The sequence below is a fragment of the Antrostomus carolinensis genome, unplaced genomic scaffold (genome assembly GCF_000700745.2).
Source record: "Antrostomus carolinensis isolate BGI_N321 unplaced genomic scaffold, ASM70074v2 scaffold7231, whole genome shotgun sequence".
NCBI lineage: Eukaryota > Metazoa > Chordata > Aves > Caprimulgiformes > Caprimulgidae > Antrostomus > Antrostomus carolinensis.
Window position 1 is genome coordinate 1 of NW_010291911.1, and position 12,379 is coordinate 12,379.

Here is a 12,379-nt window from a genome sequence, read left to right on the forward strand (position 1 = left end):
TTTTACAAAGGCAAGTAGTGATAGAACAAGGAGTAATGGATATAAACTGGAAGAAGGTGGGTTTGCTTTTATCTCACTTCAGTCAGAATGCTTAAAAATCATCAGCAATGGTATTTTTTTTAACCACTTGTAGTCTTATATCTTACTGTAACTTCCCACCACAAAGGGTGGCACACAAAGCCACCCTGTCCTCTGCACAGCAGAGCTGGCATGTCACACACTGATGACACAAGGTACATCTGATTTAATTGCCATTTAAACGTGAAACTCCTGATGGAGCCAGAAAAGGCCTTGATCCTGGGAGATGTTTCAAGTGAGCTGTATCTCCTCCTTGATGCAGGTAGATCTCGATCTGAAAGGTCATGCACAATTACCCCAGAGTCCTTGACTCTGAATCTCCAGATAACAACCAACCTTATGCAGGCTCTACTTTTCCTTCTGACAACTTTCAGGACTCTTATTTCACTGTGATTTCAGTGAAATACAAGATTTGTCCTTCAGAAGTACTGACTAAAATGAGGGCCTTGACTTAACATGGGAAAAATTACAACATTCATTCTTACAAATTAAGCATCAGAATGCAAACTGCTAGGAAAAAAAAATATCTAAGATCATATTTTCATTCAGTCCATGGTTTGGGACCTATCTCTTAGGACAAAACCTCCCTCTTCATGACAGTGGAACATGTAGAGACTGGCATGGGGAATCAGTTTGCATTGTGATTCCACTGTACAGTACAATCATTATATCGTGCTTGTGTTGTGATTTCAGCATAACGCTGTATCACTCTTCTACATCAAAATCCAACATAATGTCAAATATCTTCAAATAATTAAATGTGGTATTAAAACATTGAACCCTCCGGACACCTCAGACATGTTGGATAGACCAGAGCCTGTAGGTCAGGGCAGGTAACCATCAAGTCTCCTTGGTACTACAGGGCCAAGAAGCTTCAGCTGGCCCACAGCTCACTGACTTCCTTGTCCCTTCCTAACCAAGGAGACCTGGAGCAAGCAGGATTGAGGCAAGCAGAGGTGAGTGGCTGCTGCCCTTTCGTTAGGGCACTGAGGAGACTTTGCTGAACCATAGATCAGATCATTCAGCTTATCCGGAAAAGGCAGCAGATTAATTAATGGGACATCTGGGACATTGTCGCTGGCATGTGAATCATTGCTGGTGCTCATGCAAATGATGACATGGTGGAGCAAAACAACAGGTTTGAACCCACGGGGGTTCACTGGTATTCCCTATAGGCATGTATAGGCATGTGTTCTCACCCTCGTTGTGCACAGGCAAGAGGTCTGGTCATTCATTTGATTAATGTGTTAAGCACACTGTGCAACACCAGTGATCACTAGTGTTGGTCTGAACTAGGGTAGGGAATATCACCAGGCAGCACACCCCGTCCTTGGAAGAAGGCTCAGAGGAGATGGGCACAGGTTATGTGCTCATGAAGCTCATGCTATGAGCTATTTACAGTGATAATCAGATTACATTCATGTTAACAACAGAAGGAGAGTGTGGCATTATCCTGCAATAATGCTGAGCTCCTCCATCGCAAACCACAGACATAGGAAAGTTGGTAGTTTGCCTTTCCCCTGTTACTGAATAACATCTACACTGTCAGACTGCCAGACACAATGATTCATAAGAAGAGCATCAGTCAGCATAATTTTCAGTCTCCTTCCCTTTTTCTGTAATAAGCGTAAGCAGGACTTTGGAAATTTCTGTTTTCTTTTGAGTTGCAGATTTTTTTTCTTAGTTCTTTCCAGTTTCACCTTCGTTTTCCTCATGCTGTTCCTGCTTTCGTTTTTCTCATTGTGACTGAATCGTTGAGTCTCTTACCAATTTCTCAGTATGGCACAGATACCAGCATTTCTGCTTTCATAAGTGTTGCTTCTGATGACAAAAAAGTATTTTGCCTTTAATATCCTTAAAATTATCTATAATCAGATGACTCGGCCATTTGACCGAATTAGGGGAAAAAGAAGTATATGAATCTGAGAAAGCACAGCAAGCAAGGCAGAAATGCACGCAGTAAGTTAACACCATTTCTAGCATCCATTTCAGGCAGTATGTTATCCACCTTGTCTTCCCACTCCTTTTGCTTTGCTTTGACACAGATCGTGACCATCAAATGGTAAATAAGGCATATGCTGTTGTTTTTAAGCATAAGCATATGGGTACTTATGTAATCTTATTTAGTGCTAGTTTGTAATGATACTATTAATGCTTTGGTTTTTGGCCAAATTTCCCTGAACTTCTGCTGTCCCATTTTTAGTGTAAGGCAGAGAGGTGTGTAAGAAAAGAAATTTGAATGTATCTCTTTTTATACTTCTTTATTTCTGTAAAATGTTGAATTATTATTGTATTATACTAATAAACCAGCTTTGGATTATATGAATGGATTAGTTGTTTACTCATTTACTTAACAGTGAACTGAAATTAGCTAGTGTGCTTGTTTAATTATTTGGCCAGCAAGTAAATGTTGGTTAGACTAAGATGTTTATGAATGCTTGAACTGTCCCCCAGTTGAGGTGCTGTGATGATGGGAACAATGAATTGTCAAAATGGAATTTGGACTGAGAGCAAAAACAAAAGAATTCTGTGCTTGTATGATGGAGAGCATCTTTCTTTTCATGGCTGGTATAACAGCCATATTTCTCTTCTGCTATTGGAATGTCAAGAATAAAATTATTGAATGTATAAATCAATTTCATAATTGCTCAAGCTTTTTACTGGTACTTTTCCTCTACAATTTACAAAGTGTTTGTTAACAAGAAAAGCACTGAGCATGTTCAAACTGAATCTTTCATTAAGAGGTAGTTACTTGCACAACACCAGATATGCTGATTTAATTACTTCCGATGTGAATCTTATGATCTGAAGTGACTTTTGAGCACTGAAACAGGCTGCTCAGATAGGTTTTGGAGTCTCCATCTCTGGAGATGTTCAAAGCCCACCTGGATGCAGTCCTGTGCAACTTGCTCTAGGTGAACCTGCTTTGGCAGGGGGGTTGGACTAGATGATCTCTAGAGGTCCCTTCCAACCCCTGCCATTCTGTGATTCTGTGACCCTTACAAGAGAACTTTTCTATGCACAGGTAAGATGGAAGTCAAGAAAGGTGTAGAACATACTCTATACAGCAATAGCCTAAAACTGAATTGTTAGCTTATTGCATTTGAATAAACTAGGCATTTTGGTAGTCATTAAGAGAAACTGAAGTATTTATTTATTTTCTGCTCTTTTCTTATGCAAAAGTGACTAGCAATTATGTTTTTGAATATAACTTGCTTTTCTCTCTGACCAGTGCTTGAAGATCTGGTGCACTCAGTTTTTTAGGAACACTAGTAGAACTTTTGACAGAAGCACAGAGTGATGACTTGACACTTGGCAGATAAAGACAAACTGCTCAGTTGTGGCCCTAACTTTATTTCAGTTCAGCCAGTAAACAGTGGGGCAGCATGGACTTTGCTGATTAAATGCAAAACTAAAAAACTGAAGCTGAAGCAGGGTTTGTCACTGTTCCAACTTGTAACAAGGTTGTCACATGGAATTCTGTTTCTTTTTGCATTCAGCTCCTGATAGCTATTGGCTTCAGGCGTCCCAATGCAGAATATTACTGTTTTGTTGTGGTGGTTTTTTGTTGTTTGTTTTGGTTTAGTGTTGTTTTTTTTTTTTTTCCCTAGGATGAATTTATTTCCTTCTCGCAACTTCCTAGAATGCCCCTGCCCAAAATCTGAGATGTTTTCATCTTACTAGTTCTTTGTTTTAACTGCTCATGCCCATACCATATAGGAGGGCCAACCTCTACAAGCCTTTGCTTATGCAAGCATACTCAGTGTGAGCAATCGGAGTCAATGGAACTATGGATGTGTGATTAATAATCACACAGGTGAAGATTTCCAGCAGCTGGCTACAAGTATATTACATATCTTCACACGCTCTTGGCTATTTTTGTCTCATATATACTCTTAGGTGTCTCTTCTTCATGTGTTGTCTTGAATGCGCTTCAAGCAGTATTGTTCTGTACTATAAAAGGCAACATAGTAATCAGTTTGTGATGATTAATTCAGCTACCTCAAGAAATGCCTTTTTTAGTGTGATCGCTACTATTAAAACCAATATAAACTGGGGCCTACAAGAAAGCTGGGCAGGGACTTTTTACAAGGGCAGGTGGTGACAGAACAAGGGGTAATGGCTTCAAACTGGAAGAGTGTAGGTTTAGATTAGATATTAGGAAGAAATTCTTCACTGTGAGGGTGGTCAGACACTGGAACAGGTTGCCCAGAGAAGTTGTGGCTGCTCCTCCCTGGAAGTGTTTAAGGCCAGGCTGGATGAGGCTTTGAGCAACCTGGTCTAGTGGAAGGTGTCCCTGATGATGGCAGGGGGATTGGAACTAGATGATCTTTAAAGTCTCTTCCAACCTATACCATTCTATGATAAATTTGTTGCAAGAATTAACTTGCTTTTAGTATATCAGAATTTTCAGTAGTAACACTAATGGAGATTGAATACAAAGCTAAGCCTGTAATAAACAGACTGACCAAAGACACTTCTCCTCATGTTCTTCGTTTTATGGATACTGTTGCATTAGCTCACTACAGGAATTAAGCAATTTGACTTAAGATACTTTCCTTAAAAAACATCAATAATTTTGTGCAAGATTAATTTGAAAATTTCAGTTGTTGATTTAAAAGGCTCCTAATTATAGCTTTCAGACATGCAGTCATTGAATACATTAAACAGTTAGCTAAATTGGGTGCTTCTGATTTAAAGAAAATGCTTTTGGGCTAGCAGTTAACATACTTGTCTTACATGTTTTTATTAAAAAAAAAAAAAAAAGGAAGAAAGAGCTATGCTATGCATCTAACTTGTTAGAGAAGGTAACTGAAAAGAGTCTGTTGTGATTTAACCCCAGCCAACATGTAAGCGCCCCGCAGCTGCTTGCTCACTCTCCCCCAATGGGGTGGGGGAGAGAGTCAGAAGGGTAAAAATGAGAAAACTTATGGATTGAGATAAAGACAGTTTAATAGGTGAAGCAAAAGCCACATACGCAAGCAAAGCAAAATGAGGAATTCATTCACTACTTCCCATCAGCATGCACAAAGTCACACACCACTTCAGCAGAGTAGAAGATAAAAAAAAAAAAAAATAGCACATAGCACCAGGGAGATACTGATCTATCAAGCACAATGTAATTATTCCTTCCTTTTACCTGTCACAGACTAACAGAAGGTCAGAAAAATGTAATCATCCTTTGAAGTTCAGCCATCAAATATGACTGACCAGGATTTTTTGTCTGTGAAAAAAAATACTGATTAATCAATGAACCAGGTGTATAGTGAAGTCTTATTGTCTGAGGCAGCAAGATCTATTTATTTGACACTAACCTACTTATCAACTTCCTGCATACATGACCTAGAAGAAAAATGTTGTCAATCTCTTTCTACTCCTCTAAAAAATAATTTATTTCTGGAAGGGCAGAACTGGCCTTTTAACATCCAAGGTGAGTTTGGCTCCAGATTCTGAAGCATCGAAGTGGGCTAAGTCCCATTTAAAACAAACTTTCTTACAATTTACGTGGAAAGCTGCAGACACAGAGTTTGTATAGGCAGTAGGTGGCAGACTGCTCCCAGTTATCAGTACCAAGTTGTGACTCAAACTTTTCTTAATGCCTACGGGGCTGTAGTTAAAAGCAATGTAAAGAGAGATGTAAAGGTGGAGAGACTCCTAGGGTTCAAACAGACTATCTACTTTTATAAAGCATGCCAGGGGTACTCTGGTAAGGACTTAGCAAGAGAGGGAATGTTTTGTCTCTGCACCCTGCATTATCAGTTCCTGAAGTGACTGTGCCAGCTTACCCTGCCCTGCAGCAGCTGGGTGACCTTGATCTTGCTTTGGAGGATTTGCCACTGTTGATGGTTCTTTAGTGCTCTTTGCCACCCCTACAGAAAATATGCCTGTAGTTTATTCACTACGAGGAAATCCCTCTTAACTCCATATACCCCAAGGCTTTTTTTAACCAACACAGAATTTAACACATGGATTATTATGTCTGAAGATGTCTACAGACAAACCAAGGCCTCCACTGCTCTCTACATATGGGTGACATAAATTATATGTTTAAAGTATTCTCCAAACAGCAGACCATCCCATTAAAATACCTTCTGTACAGTACCAAAAAAGCTGGGATCCCATCTGTTGACAAAGCTTTTTTTCATGCTCGCCTTTCCCTAAATGATGCTAACATGGAACCAATCTCATTTTCTCTATTTAGCACATTTTTTTCAAGCTTAAATTTGCCTTGAGGGGTTTCCACAATGCCCTGCTGCTAATAATGAATACACTTAGGGAAATACTTCGTCCCTTATCTTTTGTTTCACGCGTTTCATTGCAAGGGAAGCTTGTGGTGCTTCCACAAACTGTCTCTCCCATCACATTTGTTTTTTATGATATTGTTTTGCTGACTGCTAACGGCTCTGTGTAGTATATACTGAGACATTTTATTACCCACCTAAGCCTAGGCTGATCTGTCAAAGTAGAGGACTGCCCAACGACTGCTGAAAACCACACAATCCAACAGTTGGTGAACACCTGGGGGAGCTGCCCATCCACTGCGCAAAAAGATTGGATCTGATTTATAGATTTATATGTTTAGCATTTACCAAATTATGTCGAACTAGTTTGGTCAGCAGACAAGATTTAAAAGCAAAAGAATTTATAAACATAGATTTTCTCTAGTGGGAAAAGCATTCTGAAACTACAAAATAATCAAACATTATTGAAATTATATATTTTTCAAGATTATTTCTAAAATTACACCTCCTCAGCTCCTTCTGTATTTAAGTTGGCTTCTGAGACTAATCCTTTAGGTTCTGTTAATGGTCACTGGGATATCACATGGGTATGCAGAAACCTAGGGTTTGTTTTTTTTTTTGCTTTCCTTCTCAGGCTATTTAACATTTCTACTGCATGCTTTGGTTAGACTAAGATTGTGCCATTAGTCTTCAAGATGCTTTCTCCTGCTTGTATCTTCCTTAAAACATGATGGAATAACTTTACAAATTATACACCATGAAACATACAGATTGTCTGAGTTCCTGTCTCTTTACATTGTTTAGTTTGCTATCAGTTTTGTATCAATTGCTTAGGGTATAAGTGAAAGATTGATTTGAGAATGGGGTGTCTAGCTGTGCACAGTTCCACTCCTTCCTCCCACATACACACTTAGAGGAACTCAGACTTAGGGGAAATCTTGAGTGGTCCTGTCACAGTAACATTTACTAGGGCCCAATGCTCATTTATGCACATGGTGGAAAATGAAAACATCTCTGAGAAGAGGAGAAAGAATAGTTTCAGGGCCGTCCCAGTAATTTCCTTACAGAAGAGCTCATTTTCAAAAGTGTTAGATTTTATTATTAGAAACCTCCCAAAATCATACTTTTCTATGACCATTCCTATAGTATTTCCAATTATCTCAGGATTTTCTCTGAACACATAGGAGTCTGTAACATCCTTCTGTCTCAGCACTGCCTTCATTCTAGAGTTTATCATTCATATTTCAGGATATTTGTCTCTTTCTTGAACAGTCAAGACCTCTCATCATCAAAAGCCTCATATAAGTCTTTGTGTTTTCTCTGGTAATAAGCATACTTAGGACTACATTCTAAAACTACATCCTAAACAAGAAAGATATGTCATTATAAAATGACACACTCAAGAAGAATCAGAGTGTGTTTGTACTCTACAAAGTGACAGTTACTTCAGTGAAATAAAGAAGAAAGGTTTGTTTAGAGTGTTTTGTCTGCTTTTGAGAAGGCAAGCTATAGTTATGAAAATCTCCTAGCATTTTGTTCAGAGATACTTGTCCAAAGCATCAGGTAAATAATTATTAAGTAATTGTACTCTTGCCTTCAGTTCTGCAGAAAACAATATTCTTCTTAAGGGTCAGATGAGGCAGTCATTAATGACAACAGCAGTTAACGGTGGAAAATGGTCTTCTTCACAGAGAATTGGTGTTCAAATCATAGCAAAACATCAACCAGACCAACAAAGCCAGCTGCAACTCAGCTAATGGCTTTTTTACAATACTGATATTACTGAATGTGCGGTCAGAAGAGGAAAGATGTAAATCAAAAGAGTCTATGCTTTGGTATATACACTAAGGTTGAGTGTGGTAGGTAGAATGAAGAGTTGAGGATATTAAACACATCTTGGTTCACATCTATGACCAAATAGTTTTGGTGGTTAAAACATGCAACAATAAGCAACAGCAGCTTGTATTGCTCACTGCAGTTTATTTTTGTTGTCCTTCACCTGCATCCTATCACTAGTTCAGAGGGGAGCACAAACAGCCATACAAGAGAAGACAAGGCAGTAACTGTGCTGAAGACAGGCTACCCACTAGATAGTGCAGCTTAATATATCCTGTCTTTGCCAACTCCATCTTTCCAAACAGAGAAGTGAAAATTAGGCTTTAATTTGCCAGAAGGAGATTTTCATGTGCTTATTTGAAGGTTCTTACCTTACAGACTGAGGTGGGTTTTGATCCACGTCTTCCTTTACCCAGAAAAGAGGAATCTCTGTTTCTTGTGCATAAATGGATTGATAAAGCTCTCTTCCACCAGGATATTACAAAGGATACACAAGATTCTCATGAAGGGCTGCTTATATCAGTAGCAATGCTCTCGTCTTTTTACAAGTATAACATGCTACGTTTGAATTGTTCATCTAACTCTCCTGCCCTGGAAAAGGTGGTCTGTACTGTAAAAGTACTTCTGTATTAATTTCACAAGTGATTTTTTTTTTTTAATTCTCATCTTCCTAAAGAAAAGGCTTTATGATCATCCTGCATCTTACCTTTCTTTCTGTAGATTATAGGGTAGGTGAGCTAGCAGAATTGCTATGTCCTTTGAAGTCAAGGGCTCCCTGTAGGAAGAGGGCAAAAGCTTTAGCTGCCATAACCAGAGCACAGAGAAATTACCTTTTTTTTTGACATAGACATAACTCCATCTAGATGTAGAGAAATAGAGATGGAGCCAGGACTATTTTCTTTTGTCAGTGCTTATTTTGAATTGACAAATGGTATCTTTCTTCTCTCTATGGATTTTTTTAAAAGATCACTGGAACATCAGTTTGTAGGATGAAATAATTTGGCAATGTACTATCAAGTCTCAGGAGAGGAAGTAGTACTTTAAGAGAAATTATGGAAATTAGCAGAACTGGACTTTAGGCATGTCTTTTTAGCTGTGTTAACAACTATATCTGACCTAGGGGTCTTGCAGGGCTTGCCAGTGCTAAAGCATGTCTTTTTAGCTGTGTTAACAACTATAACTGATCTCCTAGGGGTCTTGCAGGGCTTGCCAGTGCTAAAATCCTTTTGGAAATGAAGTTGCCTAGTCATAGAAGAGACCATGTAATGTAATAATCCAAATCATTTGCTATTATTTTGGTAGCATCCCATGTTTATTTATTTGAGTGTTAATACTTGGCAGCTTCTGATGAAGCATTATTGTCTAAATCAATAAAGCTAGCCCTTTATAGGTAAACGTACACCTTTTATCCCCGCCTTTCTTTATAAGAAATGTTTTAAGGAGTACAGTAGTTTCATCTATTTCATGCCAAGATTACAGTCCTATGCAATATTTAACAGTTGGATTTGAAGATCTTAAAGGTTTTTTCCAACCAAAATGATTCTATGATTGCTGACATCACCTCAACATGAATTCCTAAGGGCCAGGGTCATATACGTAAGAATAAGTCAGCCCCTACCCTCATCATCACTCTCAAATTCCATCACAGTAAATATTTATTCTTCTTTTTACAGTATAGTTTTTAGGATTTTTTTGTTTGTGGAGAAAAATTTAGAAACATAGCCTTTATCTTTTGAGGTTTAATCCATTCTCAAAGTTTTTTTGACTGAACAGATTTTTATTTTTTTAAATACAGTACATTAGTTATTCTGTTTTCTGTATCTTACCACACTAAGAAAATGTATTTAAGTGAGAATTAATATAATTTGGATCAAATGTCCCTACATTACAGGTCCAAATGAACATGAGTGCTCCAGACTGGGCTGGCGTTACTCTGGAAGTCAGATAGCTATGCTGTGCTGACCCAGTATGTGCAATATTCTGGACTGTGAATAAACAAGTTCCAGAAGGAAATCAGTTCAGTAAGAGGAAGGTTTTGCTGACTGAGTTGGAAAGTGCTGTGTATGCACTGCTGTCTACCATATGTACCAGAAAACCCTGCTTCAGAGCTGCTAATTGCTACCGTAATTATCAGAGAGGCCGATGATGTCATTGCTAGAGGGCAAATGGAAGAGCTTGATGGCATCCAATGTTAGCGTTATTCATGTCAAAGCATCAATGCTTTAAAAATCTGTTCTTACAGAAGGGGAAAACCTGAACATTCACTTTTGTTTGGAATCTCTAGGCATACTGGAAGCTCCATTATTTTTCACTCAAATACAATTGCAAACGTTGAATTGTTTTTTAATGTACTTTATTGCAGTGCTACAAGTTGCTTGAAGACAAAATATTTTCTAATCACAAACAGTCTTCAGATTATACTAAGCAAATTTTAAATATGGCTGAAAAATTAGAAAAGCCACAAGCTTTTCTGGCACTTAGAACCTTTTACTCCACTGGAGAAATTATACTTGATTTAATCACAGCAAGACAAAGCGTCTTTACTATAAGTGAGATTCAGGGCCTACATTACTAATGTATTACATCTCTATTGTACCTCCATTAATTCTGAAGTTACATCATCTAAACCTATCCATTACATTCTGTGTAACTTGTGTTCACTTATTCCTTTCTAAAAGTGCATGGACATTTTCAAGTATGACTGTCTGTTAACAAAAAGGTGTCCCTACACTAAAATTGCTTCATGACAGCTCCTGCCGCAGCTAAGATAGCTGCATCTCCTGAAATTATCTATAACAGCTTAGACTTAAGTAGCATAAACCACAAAAGATGTGTCAGACACTTCATATTTTGCTTTCTGTCTGGATGAACTTCTTTTTATAAGAAGCAATCTTGGAAAAAACATGCCCCACTCTACTTGTTGTGGAGTACAACTGGCTGACTTTCTAATATCTCGGAAACAGTTCTTACTGCATATTATCAGTCAATGATACCTCTTCACTTGTCAAGCATCTGACTGCCTCTAATAAAAGATATACTCAATCTATCCTTACGTGAGTACCAGCAGTATTGTGGCTATGGTAATACAGAGCTCAACGTCAGGTAATCACTGAGTATTTGTATATTCAGGAGCCAGGATCAGTTTTGCCATTTGTCCTGAGCTTTTCCTCCCTGTCAGTACACTGCTAATAGTAACCAAGCCAGCTGAGACTTGTTTCCTAGAGCTGCTGCTTTTAACTTCAATATAGACATTCCTTTAAATTTTTGCACCAAGGATCAGAACTACTTGTTACAATCTGAAGCTTGTGCATCCAAAACATTTGATTTAAGGATAGCCTTTCATCTTTTTGACAGTTTTGCCCCAAATTGTTATACAATAAAACGTCTTTACCATGTAAGAATAAAATCCATCATTTGATTATGATATTCCCTAAAACAGATAAAATGGAAATGTCAGGGATACTAGCAAAAGCTTTTGACTGAGTGGGAATTACTGCTTCAAAAGGTGGACACCTCAGTAGCTGAAGTTACTAGAAGAAAATGCAGCTATATTTCATAAGCCTTTGCTATTCAGTTTTATTTACACTATTTAATATCAATAGATCTAACTACATCACATTTTAAATGTGTGCATAGCTGTAATATTGAGAGCTGATCTCTAGATCCATGGTAGCTGACCTAAACTCCTGGGCTACAAGTTGCAATCCACAGATGCAAGTCAAAGTCAGTCCAGAAGCCGTGTGTTCATATTGATGTGATGCTATGCCTGAGGTAAGCAGCTCTATCTCTCGGCTTTCTGTAGACTTCTGCACCTCAACAGGACTCATTAGCTTGAGCACGTGATTTCTCATTATATCTGTTGGGCTGAATCTGCTGTTGGCACCTGTCTGTATAGTTGTCTTGATTTTAAAAAGGCTTCTCCGTGGCAATGTAATTCACAATATCCTCTGCAGGACTACAGGTTAAAAAAATCTTGACCCTTGAAACATATGACAGTATTTGTATGTATTGCTCTATTTTATACAGCAATATTAGTGCTTATGATACTGGTTTATGAAACTAGAGAGCAATTATGGAAACACATTCCCTGCCCTTAGGAGCTTACAATCTAAACAAAATATATTGCACAGCAGAGATCAACACACAAAAACCAGAATAATTGTTTTCTTACTTTTAGCGCATGTCTTGCTAGTGTAAGGGATTTTGAACAGAGCGAGGAGTTA